We start from the raw sequence: 17,225 nt of genomic DNA, 5'->3' as shown, positions 1-17,225 counted from the left end.
AAATTTGGCAGATAGAAAGTAATTTTCTATTACTTGTATTGCCATTAGCACTGATATCAACATAGAGAATAATGTAGCTCTAGTACTACAAAATACAAAGATAGTACAATGGGCCCAAAATTGCTTGGCTGTTCCGGCATAACTTTGATAAGAGCCTGGTGGAAGGAACAACCGCAAATTCTGTCAGGACCTATGTATGCTCAGTCCTAGACTTGCATGGGAAAAGAAAGAAAGTCTTGCATTTATATATATTACAAAGAGCCTACAGCACAGAAACAGGCCTCTCAGCCCAACAGATCAATGCTGCTGTTTATGCTCCACATGACCTCAGAACGTCCCAAAGCGCTTTACAGCCAATGAAATACTTTTGAAGTGTAGTCGCTATTGTAATATAGGGGTTTCCTGTGGCCTTATATGCAGGCAGAGCCTTCACCTGCCCAAAGTCACTGCCAAGGAGGGGACAGGGCCAAGTGTGGGGACTCCCTACATCCCAGGGACTTAGTATAAGTTTGGAGGCCGGTATGCTGAAGGAGAAGAGGTGTACTGGTCTCTTGAGGAGCAGAAGCAGGTTCAGCTTCACTGTGGGACGGGGTGGAGGCAGTGTGTGGGTTGGGGGGGGGTTGTGGTTGGTGGTGGTTGCCCAGGTTGGGATCATGATCTGGACCTCTGAAAAGGGTAAGCACAATTTTCTAATATTTGTAACTGTCGGGTCCTTACAAAAGGGGGCAGCTGGAGGAAACAATAAGGGGGAAAAATTGGATAGGGCCTGTTTTTGGGCGGTAGTAGCACGATCTGCTATTACCCCACGCCCAATGGTCCCTGCGCAAGCAGGATGAGATTTTTGTCAGGTCTGAGGACTTACCTGCAATCTGTGTTGGAAATCAGCGTTGAATGAGGATTCCATGCAATTTGCACTTTCCACCAGCAGGGGGAAGTTCCAATAGCTTAAAGACAGGCTGTCTGTTAGAATTCTCTTAAAGGTAGCTGGTACCTGTTATTTGCTGAATATAACAGCCTGCTGTCTGCACGGAGTCTGAACGGAAATCAGATGTCGCACACGTAAAGCACAGATGCAGGTCCAATCTCTATTTTTACATACTGATGCGTTATGTTAAAACATTGAATAAATGTACCACTAAATCCCACATCCTCCAATCTGCATGCCAGACCTCACTAATCTGCCGATCTGAGACTCCGTGCACCAAGGTTCTCTGCTGATGCACCAGAGACCTTGGTGCAAGAGGTGGACAGAAGGAGGGACATCCTATATCCGCGGAGGGGGAGTGGTGGAGCAAGAGGCCCTCCAGACATACACCCAAAAGGCAGTGGGAGGCAGTAGGGGATGAAGTCAATGCCAGGCACACAGCATCATGAATACGGATGCAGAACAGGAAGAAGTTCAATGCTTTGACATGAGTGGTCAAGATGAGTGAGGTCAACTGTCAAGTGGCGTCTCCTACCAACTACACCACTGGCCGCATCCATTGCTCCATGCATTGCACCCCCCATCACCCACATACCAACAAACTCTTTCCTTCAGTACTCAACCCTCTCACCCTTATACATTACCACTGTTGCAAGCCGCCCACCCACAACTCACAGGTCACACATACTGGCAGCTATTTAACCATGATAGGCACATCACCCAGACGCACGTCCTGCTTTCTTGCAGGAGAAGCTGGCACATAACAGGAGGCAGCAAGTGGCGGTGGCATTTTGCCCCTCGAGCCTGTTCCACCATTCGATCAGATCAGGGTGGACCTGTGACCTAACTCCATATACCCACCTTAGCCCCATAACCCTTAATACACTTGGTTCACAGAAATCTATCAATCTCAGATTTAGAATTCTCAATTGAGCTAGCATCAACTGCCATTTGCAGAAGAGCTTTCCAAACTTCTCCCACCCTTTGCACGTCGAAGCATTTCCTAACTTCACTCCTGCACATGCTGGCTCTAAATGTTAGGCTATGCCCCTGCGTCCTAGTATTCAAGTGTAGCAGGCCTTCAAAAACAGTTACAAATGACTCGGCAGCCAGAAGCAATAATCCAGCCACTAACCTGTAAATCCTGCATGGTCCCTTTAAATAGCGCTGGTGGGGGGTCCTCCCAGCACTCTAAGACACTTTCAGATGGTCGGGGATAAGACTGTGCGTTGAGTTGAGCGTAAAGTCCCAAAATGGTGTCTATCACTTTAAATCAGCGTTGTACACTGATTGAAGCCATTTTCTCCCTACTTTACATGATTCCAACGTTCGTTATCTGCGCCTTCGCTAACTCCTATACCAAAATGGCATCTGGCGCACGTCACGCTGGAAACATGTATGCGCATCCAAGACACCATCTTGGATATCAAAGAGACCGTGTAGCGCCGAAACAATGGGCGTTACACGGCCCAATTTAGCGCCCTAAGTGTTTTCTGGGGAGGGGTGGTGACTCAGCCTACACCCAGAATGTACAAGTTTTGCCAGACTTTCCAGAGTGCGGGGCGAGCTGGGTGCCCAAGATGTGCACCTAGTGGCACAGATGCCTGCTAGGGGATGCAAATTAGGTGCTCTCCCCAACTCCAAATACTACAGTGGGGCCAACACTGGGAGGCACAGGCGGGTGGCCCATGAAAATCCGGGGCTAATGTGGTATTTATTAACACCTGCTGAATGTGTAAACATAATTTAGCTATTGTTCCATAGTCCTTTTGCTAGAATTGCCTTGGTATGCTTGAGCTACGGAGGGAAAAAAAATGGTCCATGATTTCTACTCTTGAGTGCTATCAAGTAACTCCTGTTGGAAATGGCTGGATGTCGGGTAAGGGGAGACTCAGATTCAGCTGTGATACTCCTTGTCTTTGCCAACACTCACTGTTCACACAAGAAGAATGGCCACGTGGATGAGGTACCACAGTTCTGCTGGCATCCTTGGAAATGTGCCACAGTATAAGTCACTGCCTTCAGGAGATGAGAAGCAAGGGGAAAAAAATCAATTGTTCCTTTAGGTTTATGCTTCTTCACTGAATGATTTGTAAATGATGCAGTTAGAATTAGCTTTACACTATACCACTACCACTGATTAACAGGTTGTATGTTACAGCTGAGCCTGGATTTCCAAAAGCAAATCACCTGTTGTTGCAGCCTAAATGGACAGCTGCTATTGGAAAATGTACAGAAGCCCTGCCCCGCTGGATCTCGACGCTCTTTCCTGGGGCAGCCCAAAGATACTTGGAGGCACCACTTCACTTAAGGTACATTCCAGTTTTTCCTGCACACCACCATCTTTGGGCTCTGGGGCCTTCCCAGAGCTGCCGAAGCCAGTGGCCAGGAGCAGAATTGCTACCTGCTACCCATTGCAGGACCCTGCCAGAGAATGGGCGTGTGCAGAGTATATCCAGGACATGCAAGTGGCTCAGTCAGGAACATTGTGCGCATTTCTCCCCACACAGGCGCAATGCACCTCTGGTATGTTGCAACTGTTAGGTGCCCAGCCGGGCCCTCAGGTCTAGTCACATTATTTGACCGATGAAGTCTTTTATTTGATTTGCTCATCTTGTAGCTAACAAATGCAGACTTTGCAGTTCTGTTGTGTTGATAGATTAAGCTGTCAATATTTAACAGACCAATTATATGACATAATATGGCTTCGCAAAATTCTATTACAAAATTTTAATACAGGTTTTGAAATTTAATACTCAATACAAAGTTATATTTAGTCACGTGAAGAGGCTTTGATGCATACACTCTATTTACGTAATGCATTTATTTTGGATGCGTATGTCAATTAGTGCAATATTTGATATGGGACAAAGCTTTTAATATTTTGACAATATTTTCCAAATTTGAATTATATAAAGGCATTTGCTCAGAATACTGAACCCTGAAAAAAATTACAGCTTGCAATAAAGCAAACATATTACCATGTTGACACAGTAGACAGCTTAATTGCTATTTTCAGATTTGAAAACCTTGTATGGTTCAGGAATAGCTTCTGCTATTACATTCTCTTCTGAATCATTAACTAACAATTAAGAATGGGAGTAACAGACATGAATACCGCTGATTGTTTGTTTCAACTAGTTGACCTAGTTTTTATTTTTGAAGAAGACTGAGTCTGAATAAAATACTTTCCTTTTAGCTTCTAAACACAAGCCCTTAGGTTGAACAGGATACAGCTGCAGCTCCATTAAATACAGTACATTCACAATATGCCATAGAAAATCAGCTATATTAAATAAATAGTCAGGATAGAATGGTCTCCAGGGTCCTACTGTAACAGCGAAGTTTGTGGAAAGAATTAGGGAATTAGGTTCCCACCCCAATCTCCCAAACTGCAATTTTAAATGGCAGACAGCAAGGACATCCGCCCGAAGTAGGCGGGGTCCTCTTTAAATATACAGTTTGGGCTCCGATGACATCATTGGGCCCAATCCACTATTTTAACCTAAAACTTGAGCGGGGGAATCTTTTTGATTGGGAAATCGGCAAGCGGCATGTTCCCGCAGGTTTTGCTCCCCCAGTGGTGGCTGCCCCACCAGGCAAAACCTGTTGGGAACAGCAGCCAGGATCAGAAGAGGCCCAGCAAGGTAAGTTTAAATTTTTTTTTAGTTTCCTTGTAGGCCTGGAAGAGCAGGAAAGCTTGATCTGGGCCTCCCCCCTCCCCAACTGGGATTCCCCTTATAGCCACTTAACTTGTGCTGGGGACAGTTCGCGTGGATCTCTGGCGGCGACCTCTGAGCTGCACAATTTTAAGCGAGATCGGCCATCTGGGGCACTAGCCATTGGCAGCAGTAAGTATGGGGAGGGCCATGAGGCAATTGGGAGGGGGCAAGCATGGGTTGACAGCAGCCCATAGTTTTAATGTGGAACCAGCAGATCAAAGTCTTTAGTTTAGTAAGGCTATTCCAGACGAAAATTGTTGGTTTTTACCAAAGTGAATACCAAATTATCAAAAGAATACCATCTTCTGCATCATTACAGAGAAGTAATGTTTGCCTCAGCTTCCCTAGTATCTCCTCATAAGTCTTTCATCTCTGTTGGCATCTTAGTGAATCTCTTTTGCACCCTCTTTGCATCTTGACATCCTTCCTAAAGAAAGGCATCCAAAACTGGACACAATGGGCTCGATATTAGGAGGGCTGCGGGTTTGCGGCGGGGTGGGGGCGCGACTGGGCGCGTGGGTAATGCGCCTGGTGAAATCAGTCTGCCCCGCACGCGATCGCAGCCTAATTGGATCCACTTACCTGTTCTTCCGGGTTCCCCGCTGCTGAGCTGCGCATCGGGCGGACTGCGCATGCGCAGTAAGGTCTGTCAGCTGGAGGAGCTGGAGGAGCTAAAGGGGCAGTCCTCCACTGACTGATGCTGCAACAAATAGCAAAAATTACAGCATGGAGCAGCCCAGGAGGAAGGCTGCTCCCAGGTTAATGATGCCTCACTCCAGGTATCATTGGATGGGGTGAGGAGGAGGAGGGGGAAGACAGAGATCATCCCCCCGGCGGGCGGGAGGAAGCGGCCTGCCTCTGCCACCAAGAAGGCCTGGCTCAAGGTGGCGGAGGAGGTCACCTGCACCACCAACATATCGCGCACCTGCATACAGTGCAGGAGGCGCTGCAATGAACTATGTAGGTCAGCCAAAGTGAGTACACTTACTCATTCCCCTACACTCCCGTCTGCCACATCACCGCCCCCACCCCACACCTCCTTCTGTACTGCCAACACTACTCTGTCACATCACTCCTCACACTCACTCAAAGCTCATCCTCATCTTACCTGCACTTACTCACCTCGCCAGTACTCATCCCGCCACTACCACTCAACCCAATCCTCATACAATCTCATGGCTCTATCTCATACTCACCCTCTCATGCATCTCTTTCACGGTCAGCCTCACTCAACCTGCCACTACCTGTGTTGCAGCCACAGGGCATGCATCACATATGTACAGTAGGAAGCGTAAGGCAAACGTGTTGTAAGCATGAAGGGGATGTACAAGGGTGTTTGAGGGTTTGACATGGTTTTTACTTGTATTTAATTTCTGAGCAACTCACATCACATATTATATTGGCACCACTACTGCCACGTCTTTGCGAATCTTGTCTGGTTTGTGCAATAATGCCCTTTCCTGAGGATCACAATGAAGATCCACACCTGATGCCACCCATTGTGTCACTGCAGAGTGGGTGTAGGTGTATTTGCAGGGCTCTTTTGTGCAGACGACTGAGAGACGTTGGCGATGTCCCCGGTGGCACCCTGGAAGGATGCGGAGGAGAAGTTGTTGAGGGCAGTGGTGACTTTGACAGCGTCAGGTAAGAAGATGGTGCTCGGGCCAGCCGGGAGCAGCTCGGCATGAAGGAGGCTGCAGATGTCCACAACTACATGTCGAGTGACTCTGAGCCTCCGTGTGCACTGCTGCTCAGAGAGGTCCAGGAAGCTGAGCCTCAGTCTGTGGACCCTGTGGCGAGGGTAGTGCCCTCTGCAAAGCATCTTTCTCTGCGGTTGCCCTCCCTCCTGCTGTGCAGGTGGATGTGTCACAGCACTCTGTTGTGGAGCTCCACGTGTCAGAGGTGGACGGCGTGGCCGGCGAGGCTGGTGAGGCTGGTGATGCTGTTCGCCCTCCGAGGAGGTCATGACTGCAGCTACGGCGGCCCTCATCCAGAAGATGTAAATCTGAGGGGGTCCACAAGGTAGGTACATGTGTCTGGACCCCGGAGGAGGGTGGTGGAGGCCAAACTTTGTCCAAAGTGTCAGAGTGGCCTCCTGCAATGAATGAGGGTCCCCCCCCCCCCCACCTGTCAAATGGACCTTTGCAGCTGCCACAGGCTGATAGCTGCAACACGTCCATTTGAACTGGGAGTGCTTCCCCCAGTACGGGAAACAGTCCCAGTTGTTTCTAAAATCCCACCCCTCCTGAAATATTTCCTTAATCAGGTCTGTTGACCTGAAATAGCAGAATAAATGCTGTCAAGTGGCACTCCGCCGGCTTTAATTGCCTGCGGGAGTCCCACATGCGGGGGCTGCGCGCGCACGTCAGCACGTCTGTGGGGAACCCGGAAGTAGGCGGGTTGGAGCCGGGCTCCCGACCCGCTCCGGGATTCCCCGATTTTCGGAACCCCCCCGCCAGGAACACACCCGATAGCGGGTGCTAATATCGGGCCCAATATTCTAAATGTGGGCTAGTCAATGATTTATACTGGTTTAGCATTAACTCTTTGCTTTTATACTCTGTACCCTTATTTATAAAACCTAGGATTGCATTTGTTTTTATCAGCTTTATCAATTTGTCTTCCACTTTTAAAGGTTTGTGTATCCGAACCCCTAAGTATCTCAGTTCCTCTACTCCTTTTAAAATGTTACCATCTAGTGTATATGTCTTATCTTGATTCTTTCTCTCAGAATGTATCACTTTAAAGTTCTCGACACTTAATGTAATCTGACCTCTATCCGCTCAATCTCCTAGCCTGTCTATGGTCTTCTGAAGTCACTTACAGTCCTCATCACAGCTAACCACACGTTTTTGTGTCATCTGCAAATTTTGATACTGTTCCTTTTTATACCCAAGTCCAAATCATTCACATATTTTGGGAAGACCAGAGATTCCAACAACGTCCCCTATGGTATACCACTCTTCACATCCCTCCAGTCCAAAACACATTCATTAACCCCCAGGACCAAAAATTTTCAAGCTCTCGGTGGTGGCATAAGTACCAGGATTGGTTTGCCGGTAACCTCTGCTGCCGACCCTGCCAGGGTTTCTACGGTCAGTGAAGGTTCCTTTATTAAATAATCTTGGCACATCTTGGGAATCTATCAATCTGGGCAGGCTGCAAAGTGCGGCATAGGCTGCCCACTCTGGAGGGGCTCTCCATGGAAACATACCACAGGGTGTTCCTGTGGTCCCTTTTACAAGGAGGTCAAGAAAAATCTCTGATAAAAAAAATTATTTGGAGTCCATACGTGGACCCCCATGTGAGCCTGACTATGAAGCACCTTGGGATGTTTTGGTACATTAAAGGCACTATTTAAATGTAAGTAGTTGTGATAGCATAACATCGTGGAGTTAGGTTTGGGGCCCTTTAGAGTGAAGTCCCATTTTTCAGTAAAGCACTTGTGTAAGACAAAACTTGCTATTACCTATTTTCTGGAAGGAAACTTCATGGAAACTAGTTACCCCTTAATTTTTGAGTAATTTATCTCTATAAAATGTTAATTATTATGGTTTGTTTTTGAGACTCTAGTCTCCCTAACTGAAAACTGTGAGTCATCCAGCAACTACCCTCAAGAGAAACGCCATCCTGTCTTCTCCCTGTTGAGTGTCCTGTATTAATCAATACCGGCATGACAATATTATCATGTGGAGATTATAGTGTCCTGCACCATCAAGACAGCCAATTTTATTTCAACTACTAAGAAATGCAATTCAAAATGTGTGTTCTTGTTTTGTCTTTAATGAAAAAAGGGTAGTATTGAACACAAGTCAAATTAACAGGGCCAGTTTGGAACAGTGTTGTAATTACCAGAAATATGATGACAGTAGCACTCACTTCCCAGGCTCCCACTGAAGTCATCATGTCCTTAATGCTAAAATCAGAACCTGTGCAGAACTACAGATGCTTCTCAAGTCTGCTTTACCTTTTTTAAATTTGCAAACAACAGGATAAATTGCAGAAGTTAGCTGTTCCTTTATCTGATTTGTTTTTAAGTCTTGCATAAGAGTCCTAAATTCTTTTCCATGATTGATTTGATTCAAAATTGTTAAATAAATAATAACATATAAAGCAGCTCCTTGATTTATCTGTACCATGAATGATCATTACTTCCTGCCACTGTGCTTGAATATAGCAATCATAGCATTATCTGCATTATTCACTCAATCTGAGAATCTGCACTTGTCACATTTTATTATGGGTAGTGTGAAAATATACAGTGCCAATGTATATAACCGTACAGCTTTGTCCCTGAATGGAAATAGCATTGCCTAGTTTATAAAATCAAGTTACTGAACTTTAGAAGGTAGAAATTACTGTTGGTAATAATAGAGAATGAACATTTAACACATTTGTATGACATTACTCTGTTAACTATTTTACCAGAGAGGTTAACTCTTTTAAAATAAATTGGTTAATAGCCACAATATAATAGTGGACTGGTGAACATCATATGAATGTTAAGCTAATATCACCATCAGTAATTTTTAGGCATAACTGTTTAGGCATTTTATGGTTTTATGTCTGAATGTTATAATGGATGCATATTGAACATAAACAAGTGAAGGGTACAGAAATGGTAATTTAAAACATCCTTACATTTAAAAAGTAAGAAAGGCTAATAAATAGATAACCTCAATGGTTCAGTAAGTATGTTTTAGCTACACATGCCAGAGAGATCCAAGACAATCCCTTGTTTATGCTGAGTTAGCTGATCTCAGTCAGAGCAGTGTGAGATCTAAAACTGGACTCGTGTCCCTGGGCTAAAGAATGGAAAAATTAGCCAGAGTTCCTGTTCCTGCTGTCTAGCGACCCCTCCTGGAAAGTGCACACATGTGAATGTGCATGAGGATAGAACTGAGCTCAGCTGTGATTGAATAGCATGCTGGCACTCACTGTGCCCATCCTTCAGATTAGAAAGAGAGAACACTGAAAATAAAAATTACATCAAAGATAGCTTGGAGATCGTTAATTAATCTCCACTGTAATATTGTGTATCCCAAGTGCAGTCAGACTGACCTACTAGTATTGATATCAGAGTTTTCCATCTCTGAATCGCACAGATCAGTAAGGTTCCAGTTTCATCCCCAAGTTAGCTGATTTTAGCTTTGACAGCAATAAGGACACTGAATATGGTGACAGCACCTTCCTAGTTTAGGGAAAGGAAAATGGGCAAAGCTCCCCCTCCTGATTGCTTTCCAGTATCCCTCACTGGAATTACCTGTGTGTGGATGTAGGTTGAAGACTGGATTGGGATCCCCCCTTATGTCTTCCACAATGGAGTTTCTATCCAGCACTTACTGTCGAATCTCACACATGAATAATGATCACCAGCAAGGTACAGGAGGATCACCAGCAAACTACCTGTGGAACTGTACCCCAGTGAGGGAACCAATACCTTCAGGAGAGGAGGGGAGTATATTTGAGAGACAAAAATGATTGACTTATTGGCAGTGACAAAGTCAGAAAGATTTTTTTTCTTCAGTAGAGTAGTGAGAAAGGACCATTTGCCAGTCCTAACTTTAATCATTATAAACATAAACATACTGTTATGTTACATAAACATATTGTTATGTACACATAAACATTACATGTACTGTACAATCATGAGCTGAAGTTAAACTTGTGTGAGCCAAATATTAAGCTGCAGTGTCTCAGTTAACCCACAATTATTTATTAAATGTGATGGTGAGGAACTAAAGACGCCTGCCCATCTGTTAAAAGAATTGTTCTGTGTGTCATCACAACTTACAACTTTTACAGTGAAAGTTAATATCAGTGACATGCAGTTTGTGTGGTCATGTCACTGAACTTTCCATTTACAGAGCCTGAACCCAAGGGCAGAAAGCAGAAATACATAGTATGAGTGCAGCACTTTATATACTGAGATCAAGCAAAGCTATAGAACGTTCAGTGTCTTTACAACAGAGGGCGCAATGAACAAGGCTTTTTCACAGGGAGGTTTCTTTATTTCCCACTTACACATTTGGGGAACGTGCAAAACTGCAGTTTTAAGAGTAATTTGTATGCTGAAAAGGAATTAGTGTGCTAGGTTAATCATAGTTTTTTTGTATCTTTCTTCAAATTTTCTAAATTTAGTGCTGTTTGATTGTCCCCTATGGGATATGGAGCAGTAAAATTAGTAGGTTTTTAAAGAGACTGTTAAACTACTATATTAAGATTCATCAAGTTGTAAAAAATACTTAAAAGTTGTGTTAAGCTAGTAGATCAAGATACATTAAATTAAAAAGGATATTAATATTTAAATATTATTAAGCTTTTATATTAAGATTCATTGAAAGGCGGTTTTTCTTGCCATTAAATTTAAGTCTGGCTAAGAAACAGGAAGAGGCCAGTAAGGACAAGGTGCTGAAAGAGAGTTAGGTTGATCCATCAGGCTAGCTCAAGTCAGAGGTAGTAATGAACTACTATGGTGGGACAATGGAAGCCAGTATTGTGTGTGGTACTTGCCTGATATGGGAGATTCTAGGAAAGAAGTGTCCAGAACAACCATGGATGTCAAAATTTTCTCCATGTGGACTTGCTTCAGCTAAAAGACACTGAGCTTGCAAAAGAGTTGGAGAGTTGGAGACATTGCATAGCATATGTGAGGAGAAAATATTTCTGGAACATTCTTTCCAGAACATGTCGCCCCCACAGAGAGCAAGCAAAAGTAAAGCAGCAGTGGGGGAATGGGTGATCACCCGCTGGGCTGAAAAAAAATGGGGTTTGTCAGTGCAGGATCCGATACGAGCATCAAATTGTTAAATAGATTTACAGTACTGGATACTCAAGATGCAGACAAGAATGGCAACCAGAGAGGGTAATCACAAGCAACATCACAGCACCTTGTGGAAAAAGTGAGAGGATTATTAGCAGGCATTCTGTAGTGTGGAGGGTTCTATAATTAGAGGAATAAACAGCCTCTTTTGCATTTACAATTGGAGATCCCAAATGGTGTATTGCTCCCAGTTGTTAGGGTGAGAGACACAATGGAGTGTCTGGAAAAGGTTCTGAAAGGGAAAGGAGAGCAGTCAGAAGCCATGGTTTATGTTGGAAAATGCCATTGCTCCATAGTACTATGCTGTTGCTCATGGTTGCCCTCTCCTGAGTTGCTGTCTTTATCTGCAAGTTTATCCAATACTGTAAACCTGCAATGGAGATCCTAAAAAGGGAGCTTGCGGGGTTAAGTGCTAGATTAAAGAGGTAGATCCTCAAGGATAGTAATCTCAGGATTATTCCCAGTGCCATGGACTAGGCCAGATAATGAGAGGCAGATTAGACATGCCAATGTGTGCCTCAAAAGATTGCGTATGAGGTATCAGGTTGTTGTGGCATTGGATGTGTTCTGGATGCTACATAGATAGGGGGAACTTCACCTGAATTGGACTGGTGTCAATATACTGCCAAGAAGATTAATAGGGAGGTGGGATGCATTTAAACTAATAGGGAGGGGGTGAAAGAGGCAAAGCTGTCTAAAATGATGAAGGTGGGGTAGGAAAGGTATACCTAATGGCAGATAGGAGAGTGGTTAGGAAGAATAATTAAGGAATGAATAACAAAAAATAGAAGGGAAAAGGTTAATAAGAAATATGAATGGGTCAGGATTGCAGTATTTATATCTGAATGCACAAAATATTAGAAAATAAATCGTGGGATTAGAGGCACTAATTAGAATGGAGGGATGTGATGTTCTAGCCTTGGTGGAAATTTGGCTTCAGTTGATGCAGGATTGGGAACTAAATTTTTAAAATAAAAAGATAAAACAAATATTTATTGTAAAAACTGGGTAGTATTTTTTTAAATTGCTGTGCTGCATATCCAACAAGGAAGGAATCACTGTTGGATCTGATTCTGAGAACAAAGCTAGACAAGTAACTGACCTGAAGATAAGAGAACACATGGGCCTAGAAATTCTCTTGCGCCAGAAAACAGGGACATAGGGGGTGGGACGCATGCTGCACACGCCTGTTTACTTGGTCCAACGAATCATGTTAAATTGGTGCTGGGTCCTCATTATAATGTTTCAAGTGTGTAGCCAGCCCTACTCGTGCTAATCGTTGGCTGCATGCCTATTTGGAGGTCAGCGGGAAATCGGGCTTCATTGACACCACTTAAAGGCAGCCAGCACCTCTTCAAGGGAGGTGCACTCTGGCTCCAGGTAGCAGGGAATGCTTGCAAAGTGAAAAATGGCTACAAGAGGTCCAGAAAGGACACTCATATTCTGATGCAGTGTTGGAGGCCCTGGTCCAGGTGATGGACAAGAGGAGGGAGATCCTGTTCCCCATGGGGGCAGGGCAGAAATCCCTTCAGGCAACACCTCCGCCACTAGTGGGAAGAGATTGCTGAGGAGGCTAATGATAGAAGCTGTGCTCCCAGGTCATGGCTGCATTACCAAAAGAAGTTCAATGACCTCACCAGAGCTGTCAAGGTAAGAATACTGCTCTCTTACTCTCTGCTTGCACCTCCACCAACTCCAGCCTCACTACTCACTATACCTCGTTCACCTGCTTCCCTTCACTCTCCTACAATCAATGCATTGCACTTCACTCCACCTCCTTTTCCTCATACTCACACACTCCCCACAATTGCAACCTTCACATCTCCACACCTCAGATCTGATGCACTGCATACCAGCTATTCAACTAAGACAGCTGCATTCTCTAAACACCTCACAAGATTGTCATTAACACACTTGCTTTTTTCTTGCAGGACATGATTGTACACAACCTGCTCCAGGAGGGTTCTAACGGAGGGCACAGCCCACCTGAACATCCATGGGGTGAATTTCCACGGAGGTTCTCCCGATCGTCTGCCATAAACTAATCTTAAGAGCCATGGAAACCCCGGGAAAGTGACAGAAACACACCGGAAATTCAGCTCCTCTCTTTCCTGTAGAAGAAAACGTGCTGGGCATTACGGGCGGGGGAGAGTCATGGCCATGGAGAGTGGCAACGCTGGAGGAGACGTCATGCAGGGTTTCTCCACACCCATATCCTCTTTTTACCTTCTTACCTCTATCTCACGCTACACACTCTGCATGACAAACTGCAGCCGATTTCACCAGCCACTTCTTTCTCTGCTCTGCCTTCACACTTTCAGGTGCTCAAAATATGGAGACACCTGTGCCACTTCAGTAAGAGGAGGCCAGCTTTCCTGAAGGTGCGCCGTTATTCGATCTAACCTTAGCAAGCACTAGCTCAGAGATTGGCACCACAAGTACTTTAGAGCCTAGGCTAGCAGAGGGGTCATCATGTAGTGAATCACTGGCCACAACTTTGCAGGATCTAGGGCAGGGGGTTAGGATGCCATAGGTGCCAGCTTGCCAGAGGGAGAGATCACATACTAGGTCTGCTGCAGAGAACACAGATCCTGACTTTTAGGCTAGCAAGCTTGCACACAATGGCTCAGAGCATGGAGGAATCCAGTTCCAATTTGTGACGGGGCTTTGCTCATAGCATGGAGACCATTCTGTCCAACGTGGAGCGAATGGTCAGCTCCATGAACATGACTGTGTACGAGACTGGTTTGGTGATGACACCTTTTCCAATTTTCCTTCTCTCTCAATAGGGAGATCCTTTGTTTCTAACGATTAATAGTTAGCAAAGCAATTTACTAGAACTTGAACTTTCAATTGTTGTAAAGTTTTGTCATGTTCAACTTCCCATTGAAATTTTGCATCTTATATTATTAGTGATAATGTTTCATTATTGTTTCGAGGTAGGGATAAAACATGAACTGTACGTGAACACCCCTAGTGGGCTTCTTACCACTGTGGTGCCTTGCAGTTGAGGTGACTGCTGAATAGACTCTACTTCTTTGACTCTGCTGACTAATAATCTTCCCCAAATAACAAGCCAAAAAACCCCAAGTTTTTTCTTAATGAATTCACACTTTCCACAAGCATGTGACCTTTTCTTCCAGTCTTTCATCATTAACTCAGCATCTTTTTCTTAGCTGTGTGCACATAGCAAGATATTGTCTGATCCATTTGAAACTCCTGGAAGGCCTTTCACTTGCTCGTCTGTAACATCCAGACATAGAAGATCCCAAAGTTCAATCTCTTGTATCGTTTTGAGTCAGACGTCAGTGAAGAATGTCATGATATAATGGCTTTCTGGGCTGATTTTAAAATACATGTATCCTGATCTAACATGGGGAATGTACATGATCCTTTAATCTCCGCAATAAATTTATCTAGCATTGATGTGTTATGTTGCTGTAGTTTGATTGGCTTGTGTGCAGCAGCATGCCGCATATAGTCGGACATTATCGTGATTTCTAGATTTTGGCACAGTCACTAACAGTGGTATCTAAGGGTGAGACCAACTTCATATCCAATTATATCTTTTTCTATTAGCTTGTTTATCCATAAGTAGTGCTAAGCCAAGTCAAATTAATGGCTTTGATACAAATGAGATGGAAGTCCTAGACAGGCTAAAATGGCTCAAAACAACAAAATCATCAGGTCTAGATGGTATTTATTCCAGAGCACTCAAAGACAAAAAAGGGATGAAATTTGTGAGAGATTAGTAATCATTAGGTTGCACAGACTAGCCTTGTATTCCCTCGAATATAGAAGATTAAGATTAAGGGGTGATCTAATTGAAATGTTTAAGGTAATTAAAGGATTTGATGGGGTAGATAGAGAGGAACTATTTCCTCTGGTGGGAGAGTCCAGAACATGGGGGCATAACCTTAAAATAGAGCTAGGCCGTTCAGGGGTGACGACAGAAAGCACTTCTTCATACAAAAGGCAGTGGAATATCTGAAACTCTCTCCCCCAAAAAGCTGTTGAGGCTAGGTCAATTGAAAATTTCAAAAATGAGATTGAAAGATTTTTATTAGGCAAGGGTATTAAGGGTTATGGAACCAAGGCGGGTAGATGGAGTTAAGATACAGATCAGCCATGATCTAACTGAATGGAAGATCAGGGTCGAGGGGCTGAATGGCCTACTCCAGTTCTTATGTTCCTATTATGAGGGATTCGTTGAACACTGGGAAGGTATCAGTAGATTGAAAACAGGCTAACACTGTGCCCATTTTGAAAAAAAAGTGACTGAGTAGACGCAGGCAGCTAATGACCCATTAATCTTACTTCAATACCATTTAAAATGATGGAATAAATCAGGAATAAAGATCGTGCCTGACCAACTTCCTTGTCATCTTTGAGGAAGTGATGGTCCAAGTGGACTGTGGAAAGCTTGCGATATGGTGTACCAAGACTTCCAAAAGAAGTAAAAGATTAAAAATTAAGCTCAAAGCATTGGAATTCAGGGTGAAACTTCAGAACGGATAAGAAATTGGCTGAAAGGTAGAAAACAGCAGTACTAGTTAGAACAGTTATATCAGGGTGGGGGTAAGTGCCAATGTGGGGTGTCCCAGAGATTGGTATTGGGCAACTAATGTTTCTAATTTTACATAAACAACTTGGATTCGGAAACTCAATGCAAATTGGTTAAATTTGCAGGTGATACCAAATCAGGAGAGGCAATTGATTATTCAGAAATAGCTCAGGAAATATGAGTTGAACAAAATATTTAAGTGGGAACAATGGCCGATGAAATTTCATATGGACAACTGTAAAGTACTTTACATAAGAAGAAAACATATCCATGAAGGATATGGAAATAGCTAAGGATGAAGAGATCTAGGGGTCTGAGAGAACTTGACACTCAACGTGTCCAATCACTCCAGAGCAGCACTCAGCAAAGCAAATAGAATGCTGAACTATATAGTCATACAGTGGAATACAAGTCAGAGGAAGTCATGAATATCTGTACAGTGCTTTGTTCTGCCAAGACCACAACTTGAGTACTGTGTCCAGTTCTGGTCATCAAGACATACAGGGGACATTCAAGTGCTAGAGGCAGTGAAGAGCCACAAGGCTAACCCTAGGATTAGAGGACTGAGATATGAGGAAAGACTGGAGAAACTTGAGCTTTTCTGTCTGGAAGGGGAAGGAGGAACAGGTGACCCTTTAGAGGTATACAATATTGTAAACTATATGAAAAAGTAGATTCGTAAAATTGCTTCAAACTAAACTATGGGAGTTGGATAAAGGGACACAGATTCAAACTGGTAAAAGGCACATATAGGAGTGATGTCAGGGGGTTTTTCATACAAAAAGTGATTGTCATGTGGAATGGCCTTCTGGATAGAGTAGTGAATGCTGTAAGTCCAGAATTTTTTAAAGACGCAATTGGAAGCCATTGGGACTGTAAGGTCTTTCTGGATGAATGAACTACAATGGGCTGAATGGCCTTCCTCATCCATTTTTATCTTGTAACTTGTGACGCACATTGATTATAACTTCATGCGATGTCAAGTCTGTTGAATCTTCTGGATGCTTTATAAACGGAATCATTGAGAGGATAGCCATTCCAGTCTGCGCTTCTGCACCTGCAATACAATTGTGCTTTGACTTAGCTCTCTCGTGATGACAGGAATGCAGATTCGCAGCCTACAATATAACTTTAGTGATGCCCTCTGCAAATCACTCAGTACAACTACTGGCCTCAGGTGTAGCGCAGAGA

General features: G+C 43.9%; 1 long non-coding RNA gene across 1 annotated transcript in view; it reads left to right on the top strand.

Annotated features, from left to right (window-relative positions):
• The window catches only part of LOC137323123 (uncharacterized), a 48,677-nt gene extending 33,781 nt beyond the window's left edge, over positions 1-14,896 (top strand). The window contains exon 3 of the long non-coding RNA XR_010963316.1: positions 13,402-14,896. This is a non-coding gene — a long non-coding RNA (uncharacterized lncRNA). The remainder of the gene's footprint in view (positions 1-13,401) is intronic.
• The last annotated feature ends 2,329 nt before the right edge of the window (positions 14,897-17,225 follow it).

The sequence above is a fragment of the Heptranchias perlo genome, chromosome 1, assembly GCF_035084215.1.
Source record: "Heptranchias perlo isolate sHepPer1 chromosome 1, sHepPer1.hap1, whole genome shotgun sequence".
In the NCBI taxonomy this organism is placed as follows: domain Eukaryota; kingdom Metazoa; phylum Chordata; class Chondrichthyes; order Hexanchiformes; family Hexanchidae; genus Heptranchias; species Heptranchias perlo.
The sequence above is the reverse complement of the archived record's forward strand: the minus strand, read 5'-3'. Positions and strand labels throughout refer to the sequence as shown.